Source organism: Saimiri boliviensis, chromosome 6, assembly GCF_048565385.1.
Source record: "Saimiri boliviensis isolate mSaiBol1 chromosome 6, mSaiBol1.pri, whole genome shotgun sequence".
Classification (NCBI taxonomy): Eukaryota; Metazoa; Chordata; class Mammalia; order Primates; family Cebidae; genus Saimiri; species Saimiri boliviensis.
In genome coordinates, this window is record NC_133454.1 from 22,952,849 (window position 1) to 22,980,421 (window position 27,573).

At 41.3% G+C, this 27,573-nt stretch overlaps 1 protein-coding gene and 2 pseudogenes across 1 annotated transcript in view; 2 read left to right on the plus strand and 1 right to left on the minus strand.

Moving 5' to 3' along the window:
* The window catches only part of GAB2 (GRB2 associated binding protein 2), a 213,073-nt gene that overhangs the window by 16,331 nt on the left and 169,169 nt on the right, over positions 1 to 27,573 (plus strand). The window lies entirely within an intron of this gene.
* LOC104652495 (putative RNA-binding protein 19 pseudogene) overlaps positions 1 to 27,573 on the plus strand; it is a 119,591-nt pseudogene that overhangs the window by 16,228 nt on the left and 75,790 nt on the right.
* On the minus strand, positions 17,216 to 21,105 carry LOC101047284 (zinc finger protein 75D pseudogene; annotated as a pseudogene).

Genomic DNA, 27,573 nt, shown 5'->3' on the forward strand with positions numbered 1-27,573 from the left:
ATTTTTAGTAGAGACGGGGTTTCACCATGTTGACCAGGATGGTCTCGACCTCTTGACCTCGTGATCCACCCGCCTCGGCCTCCCAAAGTGCTGGGATTACAGGCTTGAGCCACCGCGCCCGGCCAAAAAGTTAATTTTAAAAGTCTGCTCATCATCAGAAAATTTGGACAGTATTAAAGTATAAATAAAAGTGCCTATAATCTCATTAACCTTAATTTTTTCTTGAACTTTGTCTTCTCAACAGAAAATGAAAATGTATTAGGTATAATTTAGTTCAGTAACTTATCGAATAGTATGTGCCAAGTGCCCAAGTTCTGGGACTGCAAAGAAAAAAAGGCAAAGGCTTCCTAGAGAGCCTTCTTCCTAGAAAAGGAAAAGCAAAGGCTCCCTTACTTCTAGGCCCTGACTAAATAGAAGAAGGCCAAGAGGAGAAGGCTTTTCGGGCAGAGGGACCGCTGAGAGTGTAGGCAAGGTGGCACGGACATGCACGGTGCGTGCAAGGACACTAAAAACACTTTGGTGTTGTTGGATTACCAGCAGGATGATAGGAATAGTGGGCTTTGAAGCTGGAGAGGTAAGCAAGAGACAATACCTGGGCTGGTAAGAACAGGGGAGGGGAAGGTCTTCAAAAACTAGAGTTCATTCAAGGTTTGTTTCTAGACCATCGTAGGTAGCCGGGGCATTATTCAAACAGATTATTTCAGTATTATAAATACTGTTTTTGGTTCAGATAACCAGATGGAAATTTCTTTTAGTAGATTTCTATTGTGGTCCGAATCACTGGATTATTTGCTTGGGTTCACAGCATTAAAGAGACTGTTTCAACTCAAGGCCACTCTCCTGAGCTTTGTTATCATTAACATTGGATCCAAACTTCTCATTTGGAAGCAACTCAGGTGTCCACTAACAGATAAATGGATAAGCCAAATGTGATGTGTGTGTGTGTTCACATGTATACACACATACTCATACCACATACATGCTATCTGTTACCCATGTGCACATACATACACAGGAATATTGTTCAGCCTTAAAAAGGAAGAAAACGTTAATGCACGGACATGCTGCAGCATAGATGAACCTTGACGACATGCTAAATAAAATGAGCCAGTCACAAAAGGACAAATACTGTATAATTCTACTTATACGAGGTACTACAGTAGTCAAACTCAAAGACAGAAAGTTGAGTGCTGGTTGCCAGGGGCTGGGGGTAGGGAACAATGAACAGCTATTGTTTAATGGTTACAGTGTTTCAGTTTTGCGAGATAAAGGGTTCTGGACATTGGTGGTAATGGTGGCAACTGTAATGTGAATGTACTTAATGCCACTGAGCTATATACTTAAAAATATTAAGATGATAAATTTTATATTCTATATATTTTATCAGCTTTTTTTCCTTTTTTGTTTTTTTTAATGTTTTTATTATCACATTTTTTTTTAAACTCACCTGGTAAAGGTTAGTAATTGGTCTTGCTAATATTTCTAACCCCAGAGAAGAGACAGGATGGAGTCTCCACAGCCCTGAATCATTATGGAATATTCACTCAGTGACATGTAAAAACCAGAGGCAGTGAAATTGTACAAAGCTGGAAAACATGCCTGCTGCTTCGCTTAATGAAACCACCTGTTTGTTTTTGTTTTGTTTTGTTTTATTTTGTTTTTGAAACACAGGCTCACTCTGTCACTCAGGCTGGAGTGCAGTGGCGCGATCTGAGCTCAATGCAACCTCCACCTCTCAGGCTTAAGCAATTCTTGTATCTTAGCCTCTCAAGAAGCTGGGATTACAGGCTGCACCACCATGCCTGGATAATTTTTTTGTATTTTCAGTAGGGATAGGGTTTTGCTGTGTTGACCAGTCTGGTCTTGAACTCCTGGCCTGAAGTGATCCAACCACCTGAGCCTCCCAAAGTGCTGGGATTAGAGACTGAGCCACTGTACCTGGCCTTAATGAAACAACTTTGATGTTGCTTTTCATCTCTAGCTAGAAAGGGACAATGGGATATGGTACCATCAAGTTTATAAGAAATGCTGAGACATACAGTTTCCTGAGCAGGCTGTTGTCTATATCAAAATTAATTTTGACAGGTGTTTATATGGAATATGCTGTATCCTTTCCCTTCCCCAGGTAATATTCAGTACTCAGCCCTGCCTTCAAGGCATATGCAGGCTAGAAAGACTAGAAGTCTACATGTGAAACAGAATGATACCCTTGTATGGAGTTACCCAGGCAACAAGTTGAGTAAAGGCAAGTGGTCTGGGTGTGGAAGAAGAGGGACAGGCTTCTTGTAATAGGGGTGAACATGTGAGTTGGACTCAAGACATACAGGCCTAGGAAGGAATATGGCATTCAAAGTGAGAAAGAGGTAGCACACATTGGGTGTGGGGCCAGTAAAAATCCATCAGAGTAGAGGAGTCCGTAGCAGAAAGCAGGAAGAGTTTTGAAACTTGAGAGCTGGGGGGAATATTTTATAATTCCAGTAAAGACCTTAGATGCTAGGATGATAAAGAGCATCACTAATTCAGTGAGTCTTACCCTCTCAGATGGCCACTCCTTCAGTGTGAAATGTCAGTGTGTATTGGCAGTGTTTGTCTTCAGAAGACTTCTCAGTGTTCCAAATTCCTTTGGGTCCTTGAGCAAATGACTTAATTTTTTTAATTTTTTAATTTTTTTTTTTTTTTGAGATGGAGTCTCACTGTGTCGCCAGGCTGGAGTGCAGTGGTGCAGTCTCGACTTACTGCAACCTCTGCCTCCTGGGTTCAAGCGATTCTTCCACCTCAGCCTCCCAAGTAGCTGGGACCACAGGCGCATGCCACCATGCCCGGCCAATTTTTGTATTTTTAGTAGAGACGGGGTTTCACTATGTTGGCCAGGATGGTCTCGATCTCTTGACCTCGTTATCCACCCACCTCGGCCTTGCCTTAATTCTTTTAATTCACCGAGGTCACTTCCTTGTCTGTAAAATTGGAGTAATGCTTCTTACTTCACTGAGATTCCAAATTTATCAGGATAACATGTGAAAAAATCTTTGTACAATGTCTAGCTCAGAGTATTTAATATTGGGGGAGGTGGCATAGGGATGATGCTGACTTATATTTATTAACCCATTCATAGGAACTCTGAACATGAGGGTGGATGTCTTCACATCCCTTTCAAATTTGAGCCATACCTGGAATGTACGATGTCGGAACATAAATGAAATTCTCAAGCAGGGTAGGACATCAAATTCTAGGGAGTTAATTTTTTCTGAAAGGAACATCTCAAGGGTCTGCCAGTCTCATGGAAGGGAAATTAAACCACATGGGGATTTGTCTGAAGCTATGACTTTGGCCATATGTATGTATGGCCAAAGCTATGACAATAGCCAATGTGTGTAGCTATTCACAGGCATGACCTGGGAAATAGGTGTGTGCTGGGAGATGTAACCATCTATTATGTGAGGTTCTGGAGCCAATGTGTGAGAATGATTTAAAATGCAAAAACTTCTCAGTAAGTGATAACTCTTAAAGCTCAGCTCAGATGGCCTACGCTGCAGGTTCTTCCAAAGTGAGCCTTCTGGCTTTGCTTCCATGATACTTTCTCCATCTCTAGTTCTCACATTGGGCTATCATTCTCCCTTTGCTAGATTATGAGCCCTTTACTTGAGATTGTAAGTAGCTTGGTGCAGGCTTGATGCCATTTGTCAGGCACCAGCTTTTAGCAAGGTACTCAAAGTCCCTGGCATTCTTTACAACTGATTACCCCTCTCCCCATTTTTATGCTGCCTGCTGCTTATTTACTTGTTGTCAGAGTAGTCAGTGAGTTCCTTAGGATCTTTCAAAGTGATCAATTAAGGGTTTTTTTTAGTATCATCATAAGCTCACATGTTTAAGCATATTCCATGCATTTGAATCATTAGAGTTGTTATCCTTATTGAAAGTCAAATTGTCCTATCTTTAACCATCCTATTAGAGCTGATTTTTGGATCTTTTTGACATGACCCTAATGAACTTTGAAAATGTCTTTGCTCTCTGGTATGACAAGATGTTCCAAGTTTATCTTGTACATTTTCTGACCCAGACCTGGAATTAGCCATTTCCTCAAGAGTCCTGGTTTCTTTCAGTAAAAGTGGTACGTCAAAATCCATGATGGGCACTAAGGGTGCTCATTGCTATTGCTGTTAGGTTGGCCATGCACTTATTTTTCAAATGGTTATAACCAACATGAATTATCACTGTGGTTTTTTAATTGTAACTATCACTGTGAATTTTTTCATTTATATCTGCATAGTTATTTTCCAATTTTTTAATTATGAAAAATTTCAGTCATACACAAAAGTAAAGAAAATAGCATAAAGAATACTGATGCCCACAATTTCAAATCTTACCAAGATTTCATCACATTTCATCTATCCCTTTTATTTCTTTGCTGGAATATTTAAAACAAATACTAGACATGTAAGTCTTATAAATATCATGTAAGTGAATGTACCATACCTGTGTGCACATTCCCTCAGTTAAATATTTGTTACTTCCAATTATTCACTGTCATATACAATTCAGGCCTGTTGTATCAGAGAGGGGGCATGTCTGAGTGTTTCACCCATGTTCATGAGCCATAGCATTTAGGTGTCATTAACTATTGCCACACTTTACTTGGAAGACAGACAGTGTGTCGTTTCTTAGCGTGCATTGGAAGAACATGCCAATTGGAGTTCTGCTGGCTTGCAAGAGCAGGGGAAAGTGCTAAGTTTTACATATAGTAGAGAGGCTTTCTCATGAGGATTATTGAAATGAGTTTGTTGCTTTGATCTTTTCATATAATTTCCTATAGGAAAACATTGAGTATGTGCGTGCGTGTGCGTGTGTGTGTAGCTATTCACAGGCATGACCATAGCACACTACAGCCTCGAACTCCTGGGCTCACGTGCTCCTCCCACTTAGCCTCTTGAGTAGCTGGAACTATAAGTACACCACTGTGCCTGTATTTACTTTCTTGGATAGCAACAGAGACTACAACGTATTGAGGCTAAAACCTGTTAGAAGTCCACTTGAAGATACTGTCATTAACAGATAGTAAGTATTTACAGTGTACATAGTATTCCTCTCAAAGTTTATAGTCTTGTTGGGGAATCAGCTTGAATTATAATGCCAGGAAGTACATACTACACAAATGACAAAGACCAGAAGAGATTGGTCTAGTGTGGTCAGTGAGGTAGTGTCATAAGACCTATGTTTGGATTTTACTTGTGGGTAATCTGCCGTTTCATCTTTCTGTACTCTTTTCGTCATATGTTCTTAGGACTAATTTCCTGTACCATCCACCTCATCAGAATGAGTTATGGAACTCCTTCTTCCAGCTCCCTTGTATCACTGTCAGGCTTTATTTCCACTCAGTAGCTGTGCTTCCCCTAGAATGATAGCTTTTCGAGTGCACTATGCCCTTTGTTCATGTTCTTGTAGCCTTGGTACCTAAAGCACCGTAAGTTATTGATTCATTAGTACTTTATTTCTTTTAAGTTTTGCACAAATATTACTCAGGATTGGTTATATTTCCCTGGCCAAAAAAAAAAAAAAGTTTGAACTGGAGTTGAAAATATGATTTGGTTTTGGGTTTGTTTGTTTTTTTTTGTTTGTTTGTTTGTTTTCCAACAGATTTTGGGAACTTGCATAGGATAGGCTATTAAAACTGGAACTTTTTTGGTAATACTTAAGTTTTACTTATAATAAAGTAATTGTAAACACAGATCACAAAAAATAAACAATGATATTAATAAAGAGCACTTGTAATACTCCTGTCAAGACTAAAAATTAACATTTTAGAGTATTTCCTAGTCTCTCTTTTCTGTATTTATATGTGCTATGTATATTTTACAAAATGAGGGTGAGGCTGTTTTATCCTTTGTATGCTTTAAGTTAATTTATTGAAAATATGTCCCTGTGTCACCAAATAGTCATCTACAACCTAGGTTTTAATGGCCACAGAGCTTCTCAAGCTGTGTAATAAGGACACTTTAAAGAAATATTTTTACAAGTTCTTGATGTTGAATTAAATTATTTCAATTATTTTACCAAAATGTATATAAACAAAAACTGTGAGGTGTCAACCTGTACTTATAGCTCTTCCACAATTATAGATCAAAACAAATTTACAAATTCAGTTTAAAACTTCAGAATCCATATAATTTACATTAACAGCAGTAGATATTTTGCTGAAACTAAATTGGTGCTTCAGGTGTGAATATGGCACATACTCTTTTGACTCATGTCTGTTCTGTACCCCATACTTTTTTTCCCACCACCTTTCTTTGTTTGAACTACAGTAAAACTTTGCTTTGTATAGCAAGCCATTGGTTTTTAATTGGTATGACCACATTATTTACAAGCTGTCACCTCTGTCATTTTTCATTAGCTGTTAGTGTATGAAAGTTAAATAACTTATTACTTGATATCAGTAAGAAATGCAAATGCTGGCAGTCGAGGAACAGCATTCACCTGCAAGATGATCATTCAGATAGTTAAGACTGTGCTTATGTATTTTAAGATTATGCTTGAGATGAAAACTCAATTGAAAAAAGAAATGTGTACTGGATTTGCAGATCCCTGAGGATATGTTGGATGCTATTTTGAAAAATCCTCATGTAACCATAAAAAGCATGAGCTCTGAGGTTAGTCCTGGATTGGAATCCAAACTAAACATCCCATATGCTTTGTGGGTGTGGGCAAGTTTCTTAATCTTTCTGAGCTTTAATCTCTTACTCTGTAAAATAGAGATAATGGTAACCTTAACCTGTTAATTGAATATTTTTAGCTTAGAGGGGTGCAAACATGAATGATTTTGTTTTTCTTCAGTCAAAACTCCCAACTGCTCTGTCAAAATCTCCCTTCTCCTCTAGAGGACAAATGATACCTTGGGCAGAGTTCACAACCTCCTGGTCACACTGGGTCACCAAAAGTTGACCATTTGAAAAGTTCAGTTTATCTAATTGAAAGGTTTACTTATTCCTGTTACTCTAACCAGGCTTGTGGCTATTGGGATATGAAGTGGGAAAAGGTAGACTTGATTTATTTCTTTATTTTTGAGATGGTATCTTGCTCTGTCACCCAGGCTGGAGTGCAGTGGTAAGATTTCAGCTCACTGCAACCTCTGCCTCTTGGGTTCAAGTGATTTCCTGCCTCAGCCTTCTATGTAGCTGGGATTACAGGCATGCACCACCATGCCTGGCTAATTTTCATATTTTTAGTAGAGGTGGGGTTTCATCATGCTGGCCAGGCTGGTCTCGAACTCCTGATCTCATGCGATCCACCTGCCTCGACCTCCCAAAGTGCTGGGATTACAGGCGTGAGCCACTGTGCCTGGTTTTGTTTTTCCTACTCCTCTTCCCCATTCTTCACCTTAGAGAGTGTAGGGGTGGGAGGAAATACAGTCTCTCTCTGATATTTCTTCCCTGGCCCTCCTAGGCTCCAGTTGTTCCAGTGCCCAGTTGCCCAGCATGTAGAATGGGAAGAGGGCAAGGGACAAGGGACAAGGATACGTGTCTCTTTTTTTTTTTTTTTTTTTTTTGAGACGGAGTTTCGCTCTTGTTACCCAGGCTGGAGTGCAATGGCGCGATCTCGGCTCACCTCAACCTCCGCCTCCTGGGTTCAGGCAATTCTCCTGCCTCAGCCTCCTGAGTAGCTGGGATTACAGGCACGCACCACCATGCCCAGCTAATTTTTTGTATTTTTAGTAGAGACGGGGTTTCACCATGTTGACCAGGATGGTGTCGATCTCTTGACCTTGTGATCCACCCACCTCGGCCTCCCAAAGTGCTGGGATTACAGGCTTGAGCCACCGCACCCGGCCCAGGGTACGTGTCTCTTAACTGGCTACTCTTGGGTCCTCCTAGATGGCATTTACAGGTTGCCTGACCAACACTGTCTGTGGGACCACTCCCCATACTTGTGAGTTCTTTGGAGGGTGAGCTTCCTCACTGCATGATCTCCAGACCTGGAGAAGAAACTGGTATTTAGTTCTTTTCATCTCTTTCAGGACATCCTTGCTCTCCTCTGGTACCACCTGACTGGGGTCCACTTGCTTATTGGGCAGCCCTTTTGAGTGGGGAACTGGTAAGAGGGCTTAAGACCAGCAATTTCTATGGACTGCATGACCCAGGGAAGACATATCTGTGCCAGTTGGGTAATAGCAGTGCTGCTGTCTCTTGCTCAGTTTCCCCTTCCTCTGTCCAGATTGGCACAGGCCAAATCTGTAAGTTTGGCCACCTGATCAGATATTCACAAGACATTACACTTTTTAAAAGTTCTTGCCAAAAACCTTTTTTCTTTTTTCTTTTTTGGTACTCCTAGTCTCTGTAACTGATAGTCTTGGAGCCCACAGTGGGGGTAGGGAGAGGATTACCTCAAAATACAGCACATCATAGTAGGTCAAGGCATCTGAGATTTCCCCTCTCTTACCTCTACTCTTCTTTTGTGGACTGTGGAGGGAGAGGGACACGATGGGAGCACATGGTTGGGGTAGAAGATATCATAGTATAGCTTCTTAATAAATCCTTTAATTAGCTTAGCACCGGTCATTGACTGCTGTCTACCTTGTGGGGAAACTCACCTCCTCTCTATCTTTAGTTGTGAGTTCTATTTACTAATTGTGGGACAACTGAAAAAGTCCCATTCAATATTCTCTTACATAACTACCTTATGGATTTCTGTGGTATTAAATATCATAATGCAGCCTCATTGTAAATACTCTGTAAACAAATGGTAACTGTTAGAATTATTGCAGTGCCAAATTTATTTGATTCTTCCATTCTTGGATATTTTAGTCCTATACCGTTTTCTGCTGTTTTATAATACGTAACGCTGTGATGATCTTTAGTGCAAAGACTTTAATCCTTAGGATAAATTTCTACGAAGGAGGGTCTGATTCAGAGGGTATAGTTATGTGTAAGACTTTTGCTGCATCCTATTAAATGGCTCTCAGAAAAGGATAGTTTTGGCTTCCCTGATCCTTCTTTGTTACATTTTAATTTTTTCAAATACTTGATAATTTGATAGGTGAAAAAATAGTTCCTTGTTTTGATTTGAATTTCTTTGATTGCTACTGAGTTTGAATATATTTTCATTTATTATTGGTTCATATTTTAAATGACTTGCTTGTTCAAATGCAGGGTACTTTTTGGCATACTTTATTCGTGTAAGTGGGAAAATCGTGTGACTTCAGGCATTGTAATAATGGAACTTGGAATAACTAGAGCGGGGAATCTCCAGCAGTATGGAGGGAAAAAATTGACCTGACTCGATCTTCCTGTTAACTCAGTAGCTCCCTTTTGAGACCTTTGCAGTTGTGATTTCATAGATTTCCCCCAGGCAGCCTTTTGATCTTCATTCAGTTTCAAGGCCTGCCTCAGTATCACATGCTTTATGATACTTCCTGATGTCCTCCTGAAGGAGATTTGTCTTCCCTCAACATCCTGCCTCTGTGCAGCTCCTATGATGTTGCAGCGCGATTCTGTTTTTTGTCTCATCTTTTAATTATGGGGACTTATCAAAAGCAGTCATCTTTCTTTATTAACCTAGTATTTGGCACATAGGTACCAAAGCAGGAAATAAGATGGTGAAAAGTGTTGCAAGAAAGTGGAATAGGGTGATTAATTCCTCTTGGAGTGGGGCAGTGCCAGAGGCCACAGAGGAAATGATAATTGAGCTGGTTGTGAAGAAAGAGTAGGAATTCGTCTACAGATGGAAAAATAACATTTCAAATAATGAGAACAGTTGAAAGGCCTAAAGATGTGAGCTCATGAATGTTGAGGAAAGGTATGTGGATGGAGAAGGATGAAGAGCAAGATTCAAATGAGTCCTTCTGCTCTCCCCAGTACCCCTATCATTACCTTTGCCCACCATGGTCTCTGGTTTGTCCAAAGTATCTTCTCTCTCCCCTGCCTCTTTAGACTCTATTGGTTATTCCACAAAGTTACTGAATACCTATGCATCAAGAGAAACAGGCAAAAATGGGTTCATGGACATCTCAGAATGGCATCATAGGAATGTTAGCTCCATCCTGAAAAGCCAAGCAAAGTAATGCCTTACCAAAATTCCTTTTAGACTGCACTGATGCTTCCTGACAACTGAAATATTTTCTATCACAGCATCTGTAGATAAAATAGATAACAATCAAAAGAGTTACAATTTATTTAGTCCTCTCTGATGGGATATTGGCTTCTTTCAAACTAGGCTTAGACAAAGAAAAAATAGTTTTCATAAATTTTTTTTTTTGAGATGGACTTTCACTCTTGTTGCCCAGGTTGGAGTACAGTGGCATGATCTCGGCTCACTGCAACCTTTGCCTCCCAGGTCCAGGTGATTCTCCTGCCTCAGCGTCCCGAGTAGCTGGGAATACAGGCGCCTACCACCATGCCCGGCTAAGTCTTTTTTGTTTTGTATTTTTTTAGTAGAGACGGGATTTCTTTATGTTGGTCAGGCTGGTCACAAACTCCCTACCTCAGGTGATCTGCTGCCTCAGCCTCCCAAAGTGATGGGATTACAGGCGTAAGCCACTGCACCCAGCCACTTTTCATATTTTCTATAGCTGTCTGCTTATTCTCTATCAGTTCCCATCTTTGTTCTACTTTCTTTTGCTTCACAATACATCTTTAGTCATGATAAAGCATGCCCAAAACTTAATAGCAAAAGGTAACCTTTTTATTTTACTCACAGATTGTGTGGGTCAGGAATTCAGAGAGGGCATGGCAGGAGAACTTGTTTCTGCTCCCCACTGTCTGGGGCCCCAGCTGGGAAGGCTTGAATGGTTCAGAGTGACTTGACTGCTAGGAACTGCGATCCTCTGAAAGCATCACTTACATACCGTCACCAGGGCTGGGATGACTCAAAGGCTCTGCTCAGCTGCAGTTGTTGACAGAGCACCTACCAGTGCCCAGGCTTCCTCTCATGGCAGTCTCTAAGCAATCAGACTGCTTACATGTGGTGCTCAGGGGCTCCAAGAATGAATGTCTTAGTGACCAAGATGAAAATGTCATAGTCTTTTTTAGTGACCTAGCCTTAGAAGTCTCATAGTGTTACTTTGGCCATAGTTGATTTATTTATTTATTTATTTTTATTTATTTTTTTTTTTTGAGACGGAGTTTCCCTCTTGTTACCCAGGCTGGAGTGCAATGGCGCGATCTCGGCTCACCACAACCTCCGCCTCCTGGGTTCAGGCGATTCTCCTGCCTCAGCCTCCTGAGTAGCTGGGATTACAGGCACGCGCCACCATGCCCAGCTAATTTTTTTGTATTTTTAGTAGCCACGGGGTTTCACCATGTTGACCAGGAAGGTCTTGATCTCTCGACCTCGTGATCCACCCGCCTCGGCCTCCCAAAGTGCTGGGATTACAGGCTTGAGCCACCGTGCCCGGCCATAGTTGATTTATTAAAGGAGTCTCAAGTCCGTTCGGATTCACGGAAAGGGAACATAGACTCCCGACCGCTTGGTAGATGGATTGTCAAAGAATTTGTGGCCATTTTAGTTTTTATCTTAATTATTTTTTTATTTATAAGCAGAGTCTCACTCTGCCACCAGGCCGGAATGCAGTGGTACGATCTCGATTCTTTGCAGCCTTGACCTCCCACATGGAAGCAGCCCTCCCACAGGTGCATGACGCCACATCCAGCGAATTTTTCTATTTTTTGCAGAGATGGTGTTGCGCCATGTTGCCTACCTAGGCTGGTCATTTTTAATAACTGCCACAATAATATTTATTTTTTAGGATAAAGTCTCCTTTGAATCTTTTCAAAGGTTAACTTCCTAATCAGGGCTCTTTGAGTAAATATTTCATCTTTCAGAGTACTGCCCACTCCCTGTTTCCGCCTGGAAATCTTATTTGGTCAAGGCAGAGATTTTGTCTGCATTATTGATTTCCAGACCCTTGTCAGTCTGGAACAGTGTCTGGCAAGCTGTTGATGTTTAATACTTATCACTGACTATGTAATGCTTACTATGTATTTGTGTGAAAGAGAAGAGGATATCTATATGGATATATATATTGGTATCTGTGTGGTATTTTCTACTTCAGTATCTAATTTCTAATGTATTCCTGAATCACTTAATGAGACTCATTCTGCCTTTGGGAGTGATGTGCACAACCCCACTATTGGAGGAGATTGTGGTATTGGACATCTGTCGCAAAGTCTCCATACACTGAGAACTTTTTGCTCCAACCATAGGCCTCTATTGGGCCACCAGTCTCTTAGCAATTTCTTTTTTTTTCTTTTCTTTTCTTTTCTTTTTTTTTTTGAGGTGGAGTGTCATTCTGTCACCCAGGCTGGAGTACAGCGGCATGATCTCTCCTCACTGCAACCTCCGCCTCCCTGGTTCAAGTGATTCTCATGCATGAGCCTCCCGAGTAGCTGGGATTACAGGCATGTGCCACCACACCCAGATAATTTTTATTTTCTTTTTTGTAGATATGGGGTCTCACTGTGTTTCCCAGACTGATCTCAAAACTCGTGGCCTCAAGTGATCCTCCTGCCGTGGCTTCCCAAAGGAACAATTCTTTTCATGAGGCTGTTTAAGGCCTCCTTATAAGTTGGGCTTATACTTATAAACAAGTGAGAGATCACTTGTTTACAGCTTGCTGTTGTGGACTAGGAAGTAATAGCCTTGCCAAGTCTGGTTTCATTTGTTTCAAACCCTTTCTAAACCAAGGGAACAGATGCGAAGTATCTTCTTATTTTCATGAACTTCTCTATCAAGGTTTTCTGTTAAATGAATTTGTGATTGGTGAGCTTTGAGCCAGGGAGTACAGTTCTCTTTTGTTATTGCACGTGGTGTGTTCGGTGTTAACATAAACTGTACCCTAAAGCTGCCTGTTCCTGAACTACTGAATTTATGTGGTGGTACATACAAAAGGCTCTGTGTTATGCTGAAAAGAACAAAGTATTATCTTATCCATATACAAAATTATTATGCAACAAATGTCTAAAATGCTTGCTGTGTGCAAGAACTTGGGCTAGGCATTAGGAGGGATAAAGGTATAACAGAGTGATATTAAACTGATAACACTGGTAACCTGTGGGGGTTTGGGTGGCAAGGATGGTAAGAGAGGATTCAACTTTATGATGTGTCAATTCTTTTTTTTTAAATAACAGCTTTGTTTAGATATAAATCACATACCTTAAAAGTCATCCTTTAAAAGTGTACATATTCATTGTTTTCAGTACATTTGCGGAGTTGTGCAACCATCACCACTATTTTCAGAACATCCTCACCTGAAAAGAAAACCACATGCTTCTCTCTGTCAAAAGGTAGAGAAGAACGTGGAGTTGTTCTTCATGTCAGTCTCAAATGTTTTCCCCAAAGTGAAATATCATTTTTCCTGTTCGGATCTCAGGACATGTTGATTGAGACTCTCTCTTGGCACTTAACACATTCTGCCAAGAAACCAGGAGCATGAGTACCTCTCTTCTGCTAGCCTAGGAGGACCGTGAGAGCAAAGACTAGGTCTTATGCTCCTAATTTACCATCTGTTGCATACATGCTTAATATGTACTCATTAAATATCTGAATTCTATTAACATTCTTAGACTTTTTAGGTAGATTTCTAGAATAAACATCTTTTCTGACCAACACATCTCTAGTTCATTTCTCTGTTAGGTGGAGTTTCTCATTCTTCTGTTTCTACCCAAAGAAGTATGATTTAAAGCAAGGTAAGAGTCAACTTTCTGTTGCGTGCTTGCTCACTCTCGCTCTCTCACTCTCTGTCTCTTTTTAACAAAACAAAAAGTAAGCAGAATTGATGGTGGGAATACAATCATTGCCTTTACTAATTTTGAAGTTATGTTCTCTAAGAATACCTAGAGCTCTGAGGCAGAAGGTTGTTAGAGAACATTTGGATAAAGATAAGAGAAATTATGTTCTGGGAATATATGGTGAGCCCCATCTATAAACAATATGAGGCCAGACACAGGGGCTCACACCTGTAATCCCAGCTTTTTTGGAGGCCAAGGCAGGAGGATCACTTGAGCCCAGAAGTTCAAGACCAGCTTAGGCATTTCCACAAAAAATTTTTTTAAATACCTGGGTATGGTGGCACATCTCTGTAGTCCCAGCTATCCAGGAGGCTGAAGTAGGAAGATTTCCTGAGCTCAGGAGGTTGAGGTAGGATGATTGCTCAAGCCCAAGAATTTGAGGCTGCAGTGACCTGTGATGATACCACTGCACTCTAACCTAGATGACAGAGCAAGACCCTGTCTCAAAAAAACAATGTGGAGGCCAGGCACAGTGGCTCGCACTTGTGATCTCAGCACTTTGGGAGGCTGAGGCAGATGGATTTCTTGAGCCAGGACTTCAAGACCAGTCTGGCCAACAAGACAAAACCCCATCTCTACTAAAAAATACAAAAATTAGCCTGGTATGGTGGCACATGCCTGTAGTCCTAGCTACTTGGAAGGCTAAGGCACAAGAATTGCTTGAAATCAGGAATCAGAGATTGCAGTGAGCCAAAATCGCACCACTGCACTCCAGGCTGGACTCTGTCTCAAAAGAAAAAAATGCAGAGTCATAATTTATTATGCATTTTATACATATATTGAGCACTTACTGTATAGAGTACTGTCCTCTGCATTTCTTATGTATTAGTTAACCTTCACTTTTATTTTCTCCATTTTGTGGATAAGAAACTAAGGAATGGGATATTTAGAAAAATTGCAAAAGTTGTCTCCCTTAAAATTAACCAAATTTTGACTCCAGGCAGTTTTTGGTTTTTTTTTTTTTTTTTTTTGAGACGGAGTTTCGCTCTTGTTACCCAGGCTGGAGTGCAATGGCGTGATCTCGGCTCACTGCAACCTCCGCCTCCTGGGTTCAGGCAATTCTCCTGCCTCAGCCTCCTGAGTAGCTGGGATTACAGGCACGCACCGCCATGCCCAGCTAATTTTTTGTATTTTTAGTAGAGACGGGGTTTCACCATGTTGACCAGGATGGTCTCGATCTCTTGACCTCGTGATCCACCCACCTCGGCCTCCCAAAGTGCTGGGATTACAGGCTTGAGCCACCGCGCCCGGCCGACTCCAGGCAGTCTTACTCTAGTACCTAGTTGGTATCTCTATATAAAATGAACTCAGTTTGAATCCTGACTCTACTATTTAATAGGAATATAGCTTTGGATAAGTAATCTAATCTCTCTGAGCCTCATTTTTTCTACATGGGGTGGTTGGCAGATTGTGAGTAAAGCTGCTGATTTTATTGTGATTCTCTTCTGCCATTTATTTGTGGATTTTTCTTGCTAACTGCATACGGTCTGTCAGTAGCAGGATATGAGAGTAATGGCAGATTTCAATGATTTGGTTATGTAATGATTAAGCAATTCTGCACAATCTTTTCTGTTATGTTAACAACTTTGCTTTCTCAACCCACTGAGAGACCACTGTAACTGTGGACTTAATTCTGACCGAGTGGTAAGGATTTTGGTGATACATACTTGATGAGAACTTGGCAACGTGATGGTCAGTTTAGTTTGTTAGCAGTAAAGAACAAGAATATTGTACCCTAGACTTTAGAAATGCGTATTTCAGAAAGTGTATCTGAAAACCTTGACCGACGCGAGTACGTCTAGAGAAGATGTCAGCCTAAGGGATCATATGGGAAGCATACCAGATAAGGAATAGTTGGAGCCTCAGAGGTCATATGGTATGAGGGAAAGAAGAGTTGTTGTGTGTGTGTGTTTTTTTTTTTTTAAGAAAAGAAAAAGAAGATAGTCCTTGGGGTGGCTCACACAGAATCTAAAGTAGGAGGACTGCTTAAGCCCAGCAGTTCTAAGCTGCAGTGAGCTATGATCTAGCCACTGCACTCCAGCCTGGGTGACAAAGTGAGACCCCCACCTCATTCATTCATTCATTTGTTCATTTATTTATTTATTTATTTAGGTAACAAAGTTCTGTTTAATGTCTAAATCTAACATGAAACATGTCATTTTCATTTAAAAATATAATTTTATGAGATAATAAATACATTGAAATCTTGGCCAACATTTATAAACCAGGATCTGACATAGATGTAAACTCATGCCTTCCAAATTCCTTTGATATCACATTATCTTTTCATAAGAGATAATCACTGTGGCCAGTAGGGAAGAGAGGAAAACCAATAACATCAGTAAACAGTTTCCATCTAGCCTGGCTTTAATTGGGGTCTTTACTCTAAGCTATATGACTTATTTGGCTCTGACACTTCAGGATGTTCCCTCCTGATATTAGCTGTACACCAAAGCTAAGAGATCTCTGGGCTCTCCTTGCCATTCTCAATAAATCAGTTTTGCAAAATCTCCAGGCCTTCTTGCAGAGTATTGAGGCATATAGCGTTGTGGCTGATCAGCCATAAAGACCAGCTTCCCTTTAGGCTCTGCAGCAGTATGGCACCAGTTTGAAAGCCTCCATCCAGTGCATGTAATGAAAGTCAGAAAAAGACTACACCACTTATATGTGCTTTCTACAAAGAAACAGATACCTGGGTGAGAGCCAAGAGTGCCTCCCTCATCATTTCATTTTGTATGTCTGTGTTGACAGAGTCAGCAAGAGGAGAGATACCAAGTGCTCACGAAGTCCCTGGGTACATCCTTGTAGTCAGACCTTCCCTTGCTACTTGTAATTTCTTGACAGAAGACACTGTGATAGTGGGTACTCAGGAAAGAAGCAACTAGAATGGGGCACTTCTCCCAGGGCAAACATTGAATTCTCTTTCTGTTACAGAGTAAAGTTCCCTGAGTCCTGGTCTTGGTTGTTCACATAGATAGAATGATAACTATTGAAACTGTTCCTAACTTAGTAATTCTCTCTGAACTCCCTTGAGAGGGCCCAGGTACTCTTATTTTCCATCTCTCCCGACAAAGAATAAAGAGTGAGACTAAGAGTCTTGACTGTCATGTATCTGTCAAGCACTTGATACCTCAAGAATTTAGATGACTGGGGTTGGGGAAGTTTTGAATAACTGGATATATACATATAGATAGATAGGCAAAGATATCTCATAGCTACATTTTCATTTTTTTATTTATAAAATATTATGTATCAGTCTTGTGCTAGGCACTGAAGATGCACTGCTGAATAAGACAGGTTAGATTCCTTTTTGTGAACTATAACATGTACCCCTCCCAAATGTTCTATTGATGACAGATTCCTACCATTGGGTGCATTGTAATTTTGTATTCTTTTTATCACTTCTAAGGTCAAGCTCCATATGGTTAACTTTCCTCAGTTTAGAGACATTGGACATGCTTCTGTCTTCTCTGGAGTTTCTGGTGCCTAAGAAGGGTCAACTGCCTACTAAAGTTTCTCCTGCATATGCTACAAGTATAAGGCTGCTCACCCGTGTGAGTTCTCTGGTGTTTAATAAGGTGGGATTTGTGAATGAATCTTTTCCACAATTATATTTAAAGGCTTCTCTCCTGTATGAATTCTTTGGTGTGTGTATAGATGTGTCATGACTGAAGCTTTTCCTACACCATGAGCATCTATATGGGTTTATTCCTTGATGTGTCATGAAGAGTCTATTAAGATCTGAACTCCATCTAAACCCCCTGTCACATTGTTGACATTTATAGGGTTTTCAGTGTGAATTCTCTGGTGCTTAGTAAGATCAGAGCTAACTCTGAAGCTTTTCCCACATTCCTGACGTTTAAAAGGTTCTCCTGTGTGGCCTTTTCCATGAAGATCCATAAGTTTTGGAAGCTGTAACTTACAAGTTGTAAGTTTCTTTCTTCTTTGGAAAAGCTTGATGCCATTCTCATACCCTGTGTGTATCACCATGATTTTCCCTGCCCATTGTTTTCTGGGCAGTTTTCACTCTGGTCTTTTTTGATACTTTGCATCCTGGTGTTTGTATTTCAGATGCAGAAACAGATACGGGATAATTATTTCCGGGGTCATTTTTTAGCCTTAACCCTAGAGAGATGACAGTCTCACAGATATATCCTGCATTACATCATCATAGAGTCTTCTCAGGAGGATCCAGTAATTGCCATTCTTCCTCAGAAAAGTACACAGCTACATCTTCAAATGTCAACCAACTCTGGGACTCAGGCCAGATGAGCTCAGATACTATCTTCCAGTCTTTGGGGCTTTTCTGCCCAGAAAGGGCTAAAATGTGTTAGACATGCATAGCTCTTTCATATACAGTCTGGGTTTCTTTGAGAGTATTCCAGCCCAGCTGTTCTTATAGTACCCGGTACGTATTTCAGTATTCTTTTTGGAACAGACCCATTGGTTGGGGCTCTGCTGACTTCCACTTGAAGCCTGGGGCCAACTGCTGTTCCTCCCAAGAGCACTGCCTCCTTTCCCAGCTCATGGGCTGCAACCCCATTCTTTGTTTCACCAGGTTCTCTCTGCAAGTGTTCCCACCAGGACCAGAGCCTGTCTGACATGCTGTGGATGATGCTTCTGCACCCAGTTCTGGGTCTCCTTGGGCAGAATGGTCAGGAACTGCTCTAGCACTACCATTTCCAAGATCTGATTTTTTTGAGTGGCTCTCTGGCCTCAGTCACTGATGGCATAACTTTTCAGGCTGGGGCTGGACATGGTGGTCCCACGTGCTATAATCCCAGCACTTTGGGAGGTTGAGGTGGTTGGATCACGAGGTCGGGAGTTCAAGACCAGCCTGGCCAAAATGGTGAAACTCCATCTCTACTAAAAAACAAAAATTAGCCAGGTGCAATGGCAGGCACCTGTCATCCCAGCTATTCAGGAGGCTGAGGCAGGAGAATCACTTGAACCCAGGAGGCAGAGGTTGCAGTGAGCCAAAATTGCACCGCTGCACTCCAGCCTGGGTGACAGAGTAAGACACCCTCTCAAAAAAAAAAATTTCTGAAGTTGGTTGATAGCCTCAAGCAGTCCAGTTGCTTCATAATATCGGAAGCTCCAGAAGTTCCTGCAAGCACCGGTCAGAACCAAGACTCTCTATTTGCGTGCTGTATTTTGTACTCTGACTGGAGTTCTCTTTCATAGACCTATTAGTCTCCCACAGAGCCCCCATATGGGAGCTCAAGCATGCATCTACCTTAGCTCTCTCATTATCATTTGCTCTAGGAACAGTTTTACTCCTGTATGTGACATTGACAGCCACCTGGTGCCACCTTTGACAAATGAGGGTACATCAGGTTTGGTACAAAATCAATGAATAGATCTTTTCCCAAGGAATTGTCAGTCAGCTCTGGCTTCCCTGGAGGCCACATTCCTCTTCCTCTGCTCAACTGTGCCTCTGTTGCCACACCTCTCTGCTGCTCTGGGCAGTGAAGCTCTCTGCTCCTGCGCCACTGGAAAGCGATGTCAGGAAAACACACGATGCCTGGCAAGTGAAGGCCGGGGATTTTGGGAGCCTTGGAAAGGGTCTTAGAAGATAATTCCCCCATTCAATCCCTCCACCTCCTGGAGACCTTACCCTGACACTATTTCTGGATCGAGGTCTGTGGCCATTCATTCACTGAATTAATTGAGACAGGGTCTGGCTCTGTCACCCAGACTGGAGTGCAGTGGCACAATCTAAGCTCACTGTAACATCTGCCTTCTGGGCTGAAGCTATCCTTCCACCTCAGCCTCCAGAGTAGCCTGCATTATAGGAAGACACCACCAAGCCTGGCTAATTTTTGTATTTTTTTTTTAGTAGAGACAGGGTTTGCCATGTTGCCTGGTCCCGAATTCCTGGGCTTAAGTGATTTGCCTGCCTTTGCCTCTCAAAGTCTTAGGATTATACACATGAGCCACCACATCCTGCTGAGACCCCACTTGTTTAAAAAAAAAAAAAAGATGTAAAGAAAAAGACGTTGTAGCTATGCTGTTCCTGTGTTTTAGTGTTTGAATTAATGAATTTTTAAATCTTATGCCTACTTTTCCTGGAAATGTTAGTATTCCCTACTTGCCAGGCATGACTTACAGACTTCTCTGGAAGATTATTTCTTTTTTTTTGAGATGGAGTTTTGCTCTTGTTGCCCAGGCTGGAGTGCAATGATGCGATCTCAGCTCACTGTAACCTCCGCCTCCTGGGTTCAAGTGATTCTCCTGCCTCAGCCTCCTGAGTAGCTGGGATTATAGGCATATGCCAGCACACCTAGCTAATTTTGTATTTTTAGTAAAGACCGAGTTTCACCTTGTTGGTCAGGCTGGTCTCAAACTCCTGACCTCAGGTGATCCACCCACCTCAGCCTCCCAAAGTGCAGGGATTATAGGCATGAGCCACCATGCCAGGCTTGAAGATTGTTTTCCAAGTCAGACAAATGATATACTAAATGTGTTTTCTAAAAAAACGTCCGTCTAGGGAATCTGAGAGGCCAGAAACCTTCACCATGAGTAAACTAATCATGGCTTATCATCTCTAGTTTTTATCTCATACTGTTGATTTTTAATGGAGTTCCTTGTTTTAGTAACAAGTAACGTAAATGCTTTCTGTTCCCAAATCTGCAGGGACTTTATTAAAATTGGAGGAGCAATATTTGACAGTCTTTTGAACATTTAGAAAAATAGGGTTTATTGCGGCTAAGTCTGAAGGGTCTCATGATTACAATTGACTGAAAAGGAAGGAATGTGTTGCCTTCCAAGTGGTGACTTCTACGGGACTGCAATACACAGCGACTTAACATAACTGCTCTTCTTGAAAGATCTATTAGGCATAAAAGTGTAAGTATCCCTATTGTTATTTACACCAGGAAAAACAGCATAACTCAGGTGTTTGAGAATCCAGGAAAGCTTTGTTTTAGAATAGTGTCCCAGCAGAAGAGGGCCAAGGAAATGTAGGCTTTTACTGAGTGCCTACAGGATGCCTCTCACTGGGGATGTAAATGGTACCGTCCTTGGCCTTCAGGAGCCAGGTGGAGAAGGAAATCAGTCGTTCGATGGTAACTGAGAGCCACTGACATGCTGCAATTCCAACCTAAACCAAGTGCCATGAGAGCACAGGGGAGGATACAGCTAACTGGGAATAATCCAAGAAGGCTTCAGGGCCTGGTTTCACCACCCAGGTCTCGAGGGATCAGTAAAAGTTGGACAAGAAGAGAGCCAAGGTATTTTAGCCAGAGGGAAAAGCTTGTGAAACTTGTACCTGACATAACGGAATGATCAGAATGGAGCTGACACGTGAAAGAAGTTGTGGGGTTCGCATGGCCGGAGTATGAAGACTCTATAGTCTGTTATGTGAAGGAGTTAGAGCTCTTATTCCTTAAGCAGCAGGGAACTGCGAAGTGTGTAGGTTTTCATGGCCCGACCTCACACGTGTGACACGACGACCTCTGGTTCCCCAATTAAATAATTTCAGAAATACTCCACACTGTATTTCTTTTTCATGATGACTATGTACATAGCTACATTGGAAGCTCTGAAATAGTAAACTTATTTAACTGGTTTAACACAGGGTTAAACAGGGTCAAATGTGCACAAACATGGAACACTTTTTAATCTCTTTATCTTTTAGTTTTTAGTAATATGTTTAGGACATCTAATATAGGAAAAGGAGGAAGAGGAAGAAACAGGTTTATAGGGAAATAAAGGAAGAAACTTGCTCACTAATCTATCAGTATTTGGTGGTAGGAGGTGGGAAGAGGAAGAGCCATTTCTTAAATCTAAAGACAGTTCTGTACTAGGAGTAAGGAAGTCTAAGTTCTTACTCTGCCTTTGCTGTTAATAAGCTTTGTGCCCTTGGCCAGTTCACTCCTTTTTTGAGACTCATATCTCAAGACAGAGATAATACTACTTGACCACAGGTTAATTGGATTCCATTTTAAGTGCTTTACATGCATTAGCTCATTAAATCCTCAAATCAAACCTAAAGTTAGATTTTCATTTCAAAGATAAGAAAACTGAAGAATTGGCTGGGCGAGGTGGCTCATGCCTATAATCCCAGCACTTTGGGAGGCCAAGGCAGGCAGATTATGAGGTCAAGGATTCAAGACCAACCTGGCCAATATGAAACTCGATCTCTAGTGAAAATACAAAAATTAGCTGGGCATAGTGGTGCATGCTTGTAGTCTCAGCTACTTGGGAGGCTGAGGCAGGAGAATCACTTGAACCCAGGAGACGGAAGTTGCAGTGAGCTGAGATTGCGCCACTGCACTGTAGCATGGGTGACAAAGTGAGACTCCATCTAATAAAAAAAAAAAAACAAAAAAAAAAAAACTGAGGAATTCAGATATTAAAGAAGCTATTCTGGACCATCCATCTCAGCTTCTAGTAAATGAAGCTGCTGAGATGGAAGAGAGATGAGACATTTTCAGTGGAAGAAACAACTTAAGGGCACAGAAGTGAAAAGGAGCAGGTAATCTTTAAGGAACCACGTGTATAATTTGGTATTGTCAACTTTAGGTAGTGAGATTCAGAAAATATGGTTAAGTAGAGTCTATTTGAATGCAAAGCTTAAGTATGGCCACCTGGGAGACACTGACTCCAAATGAATGGGGTCAGAGTTTCAAAGTAGAGAAGGTAAGGTTTCACTTACATAGGCAGAGACAGAGAAATTGTAACTGGATTACAACATTACCCATACAAGACCAGTGCATATGTTACAGTGATTTGATTGGTTACAGATTCCTACATTCCAAGGAAGATTACGCCATGAGGAGGGACAATAATCTGAGAGGGTCTTATCTTTGGCGCCATTTGGTCTTAATTATGGGGGAATAATGGGGGCAGAAGTTGCAGCTGCATGCCATGTGACTCAGGCTGCATAGCCACATTCCTCTCAAGGTTCCGAATAATTTAAAGTTCCAACAGCTTTCAGTTTGAATTATTTAATTCCACAGTATGGAGCGCACTTGGAAGTGTGGTAGGAGGCAAGAGTGGAAAATGTCTGTTTAGGCCATGTTATAGAGGCCTTTGAATGCTGTTTTATTTGCATTTTATTCTGCAGCTATTTGGAAGTCTTTATCATCACAATTTTCAAGTGAGGCCTTAGAAATGTTCTCATTCAGGGCCGGGCGCGGTGGCTCAAGCCTGTAATCCCAGCACTTTGGGAGGCCGAGGCGGGTGGATCACGAGGTCAAGAGATCGAGACCATCCTGGTCAACATAGTGAAACCCCGTCTCTACTAAAAATACAAAAAATTAGCTGGGCATGGTGGCGCGTGCCTGTAATCCCAGCTACTCAGGAGGATGAGGCGGGAGAATTGCCTGAACCCAGGAGGTGGAGGTTGCGGTGAGCCGAGATTGCGCCATTGCACTCCAGCCTGAGTAACAAGAGCGAAACTCAGTCTCAAAAAAAAAAAAAAAAAGAAATGTTCTCATTCAATGTCATACACAATTATTCTATATTCCACTAAGCAGGGGAGTAAATGAAAGAGTGCTTATAGACTTACTTGGACCTGAATTTATAGTCCGTCACTCTCTTGCATATACAAAAAAAAGTACAAATGAAACTTGGGTAAAGAATTTCTAAAACTTCTTCATAATCAGCTCTAGCTTTGAATCACTTTTTAATTCATTGTCCATATTTGCCTACATAATAACTGCCCTGCATGCCATCAAGAGTATTGATGGTGCAACATTTCTTAGAAATGATTCAACATTATCTTCAAATTTTTCTTTCAAGTCACTGACACGTATTTTGCAAGTTTCAACTTTGGCACTTTTTTGGTCTTACTAGAAGATCTTAGCAAACAGTCTCACAACTACTGAAATTCATGTTTCTCCCTGAAATGGCCCTTGTTTTATTTGTTCAGGGTTGTATTTGTCCAGTCACAATGCCAGACCTGACAACCAAGTACACCCTTGTGCAGGCAATGGCAAGTGTGTCTTGACTGCAGCTTAACTGTAAGACACTATCAACAGTAAGAAACACTCTGATTTTGATGTTAAAATAGAATTGAATTTGAATTAATGAAATATAATTCCCTGTTGAAAATCTTATGATGGTGAATGTATCAGGATGCATTTGCCCACTGTGGTCAGTCCAGCCAGTAGGAAATCTGTCTTGTCGATCAGCTGTGTGAGAAAACCCTTTCCTAAAGAGAAGCCTTACCTTTTTTATTTTGCTGTTATTTTGAATTTATGCTTACTAAGGAGGAAACCAAGGCAAGAAAGACAGCCAAGGACATTTTAATTGAGTCAAGAGAGACTTACTTTTAATCAAGTCTTGTGTGTTCTGGAAAGTGCCTTGAGATCTTTTAATAATCTTGCCAAATCAGCATTTCAATTTGGTACTCAGGATGAGTGATTAGAAGTCATTGACAAACTAGCTAGCTTCACTGTGGAGAATAGCTGAAGTCTCTGGAGAACCACAGTCTTAAATTAAACTGAAGAAGTGTGAGATCACAGCAGGAAGTAATGTGAACAGGAGGAGTTATTGATCAGATGGTTCAGAGAGCTAGACGATCTTAATAACTTGATTACTCCAATTTTCCTTGTATGTAAGGAACACTTATCGATTGCTTCTCCTAAATTCATCTCCTTTCTCCTTCCTAGCAACACCTTAATTTCTGTTCAGACACGTGTGTGATTCTGGGGAAGCTGGCTTCATCTATCCTATGCTTCCGGTTTGGCAAGTCAGGACATTCCATTCCCTCAGCCACCATAATTATTTTGGATTGGGCATGTGATCTAAGCAGGTATAGTCTGAGTGTATTCTAGTTGGTATGGTGTGTGGCTATAAGGCCTCTGTTCTGCCATGTGATTTGGTTAAATATAAGAACTGACTGTGGGGCGCAGTGGCTCGTGGTGATAATCCCAACTACTTGGGAGATGGAGGCAGAAGGATTGCTTGAGGCCAGGAATTGAAGACAAGCCTGAGCATCATAGTAAGACCCAAGACCCCTGTCTCAAAGAAACAAAAAGTGACTATGAATCTTGTACTCTGATGCTAGGATTCCAAAGAAGTTCACACTCTCACAGATAGGCAGTCAGGGTGAAGTGGGGAAGAGAACCAATGCCTTCACATCAGGGTTGCTGTGAGGATTGAATGGGATCCTCACTGTAAACCACCTTGCAGAAAAGTCTGACATAAAATATATATTCATGTTTTAAGGACTTTTGGAATTGCTAATGACAAAAACCAACTCAAGTAAACTTAAGAAATAAAAATTTAATGGTATGATAATAAGGAAGCTCAGAAAATTGAAGAACATTTTGTAGATACTAGGTGACCTTGGGCACACAATCATATTTTGGTGTCCCAGGGGTGCTCATTGTGTCTCATGCTGCTTGTCTGTAGTTGGCTTTCTTTTCTCCTGCAGGTAAGCTGTCTATAAGTGATAAGAAAGGAGGTCACTGGCAACCCTCTGTCCTCTCATCTCTGTAATCCACAAGGCAAGGTCCTTACTTTTAGAACTCCGAATTTAAAATCCTGGGGAAGGATACTGACAGAAGGGGTCAAAATTCTACCCCTGGACTAAGCCATTATGGCCATGGGATTGGAGAACTATGGTTAGTCAGACCAGAGCTACCTGTTAACTCACCTGACATTCACGTGGTAGGTGTGGAGCGGGTTGGAGAGCCTCACTCAGAATCATGTTTGCATCTCATGAAGAGATGCTTGTTTTACTATCCAGCAGGAGAAAGGGAAACAGTGCTGGATAGTAAAACAAGTGTCCAGTTTTTCTATACTTGCTTTTTGTCTGAAGCTGATTCATCCTCCTTATCTCTTTAATAGGGAATGGGGGGAGGAAAATAGAAAAGTAGGAGAGAGAGAGTGAAGTGTAAAATTTTATTGTGTACTTAACTGTGTAGTAAGTAAACTTTGCAGGTAGGAGCCCATTGCATCTCATTTAATCTGTACTTACAGTACTCTGAGATAGATAATATTCCCATCGTCAGCCAGAAACAAGCTCAAGCTAAGAAACTAGCCCAGGACCATAAACCTAAATGTTTTATGAGCCAGGAGCTAAACCTGAGTCCACTTGTCTCCAAAGCATATTAGGCTTTTCTGTTGTACCATGTTCTTCAAAATAAAGTGAGTTATAAACTACCTGGTCAACATGCCAGTCCCCTATACTACCTGCTACCCACTCAGTGTTTGTGTCCCCAAAAAAACCATATGTTGAAATTCTAACCCCCGGTGGGATAGAATTTGGAGATGTGGCCTTTGGGAAAATTAGGTCATGAGAGTGGAGCCCTCCTGATGGGAATAGTATCTTTATAAGAAGTGAACACACACACACAAGAACTTGCGTCTGCTCACATTTTTTTGCCATGTGACGACATGGCAAGAAGGTAGCCATGTGTAAACCTGGAAGAGGGCTGCCTCCAGAACTGTGAGGGTGTCTCAGTTATATCTGTGTATTAGACTGTTCTTGCATTGCTAGAAGTAAATACCTGAGACTGGATAATTTAAAATGAGAATAGATTTAATCAGTTTACAGTTCTGAAGGCTTTACCAGGACCAGAAGTATGGTGCTGGCATCTCCTCAGCTTCTGGTGAAGCCTCAGGGAGCTTTCAATCATGGCAGGAGATGAAGGGGGAACAGGCACATCACATAGTGAAAGCAGGAGCAAGCATGAGACAGTCAGGGTGACAGAAGGTGCCACACACTTTTAAATGGCCAGATCCCACAAGACTCATAGCACCAAGCCATGAGGGGTCCATCCCATGATCCAAACACCCCTCCACCTGATTACAGTTCAAAATGAGATTTGGGCAAGGGCAAATCCAAATTATCAGTCTGTTGTTTAAGTCATCTAGTCTGTGGTAATTTGTTATAGTAGCCCAAGCTGACTAAGACACTTCTCTAGTCACAGTCTCAGTGCCCCACCTCCAACTCTCCCTCATCATGAACCTAGATTAGAACTTGAAACCTAGGTTTTCCAGACTTATATGGTCATTCTTGCCTTAGCCCACAGTAAACAAAGGATGTATTCCCCATCTTTTAAACAGAACAGAATGTGTGAAAACACATTTTCAAGTTTCACATATTCTGAACACATCTTTTTACGTAAAAGATGAAAAAGTTGCAGCAAGAGCTGGCTGGTCTGTATTTGAATCCCATTACTAACTAGGCAAGTATTCTGCGTGATGAAAAAAATACTTTTTTCATCCTTAAAGTGAGGCTAATGTTGAAACTTAGCTCATAGGGCTTGTGAGGATTGAGTTAATATATAAAGTGCTTGAAACAGTATCTGGTACACAACAAGTACTGTCTCAGTGTTGGCTCTCTTTATTAGAAGTATTGTTATTCAGTATTAATGGACTCTTATTAATGCCGAAACAGGCAGACTTTGCTTAAAGAATCTTCGTTTTGCTGCTTGGGTTCACATCTGAGAGAGAGCTGACTATAATCTAAGACAGAAATAAGCTATTTGTAGTCCAGGAAGTTCTAAGGAAGAAACAGTCTGCCTGCCTATCTGGTCCTGTTAATACACATATGATTAACATTTCCCCTCTAATTATGCTTACGTTCTGATCTTTTGAACATGCAAGTTTAAATAAACTTTCCTCCGTTAGACTATGGGAAACAGCTAAGTCTGGAATGCAGAGAGCTGCTGTATGCAAGGTACTGCAGGTGACTTGGCAGAAGGGTGATGTAAGGAATAGGATGGGCTGAGCACATCTGGCAGGCACCAGAAGCCAATGGATAGTTTGTGTGTGAAGCCTCTGAATGAAATGGAGTTATAGGTTCCTCTGTGAGGAGCTAGAACAACATGGCCCCCAA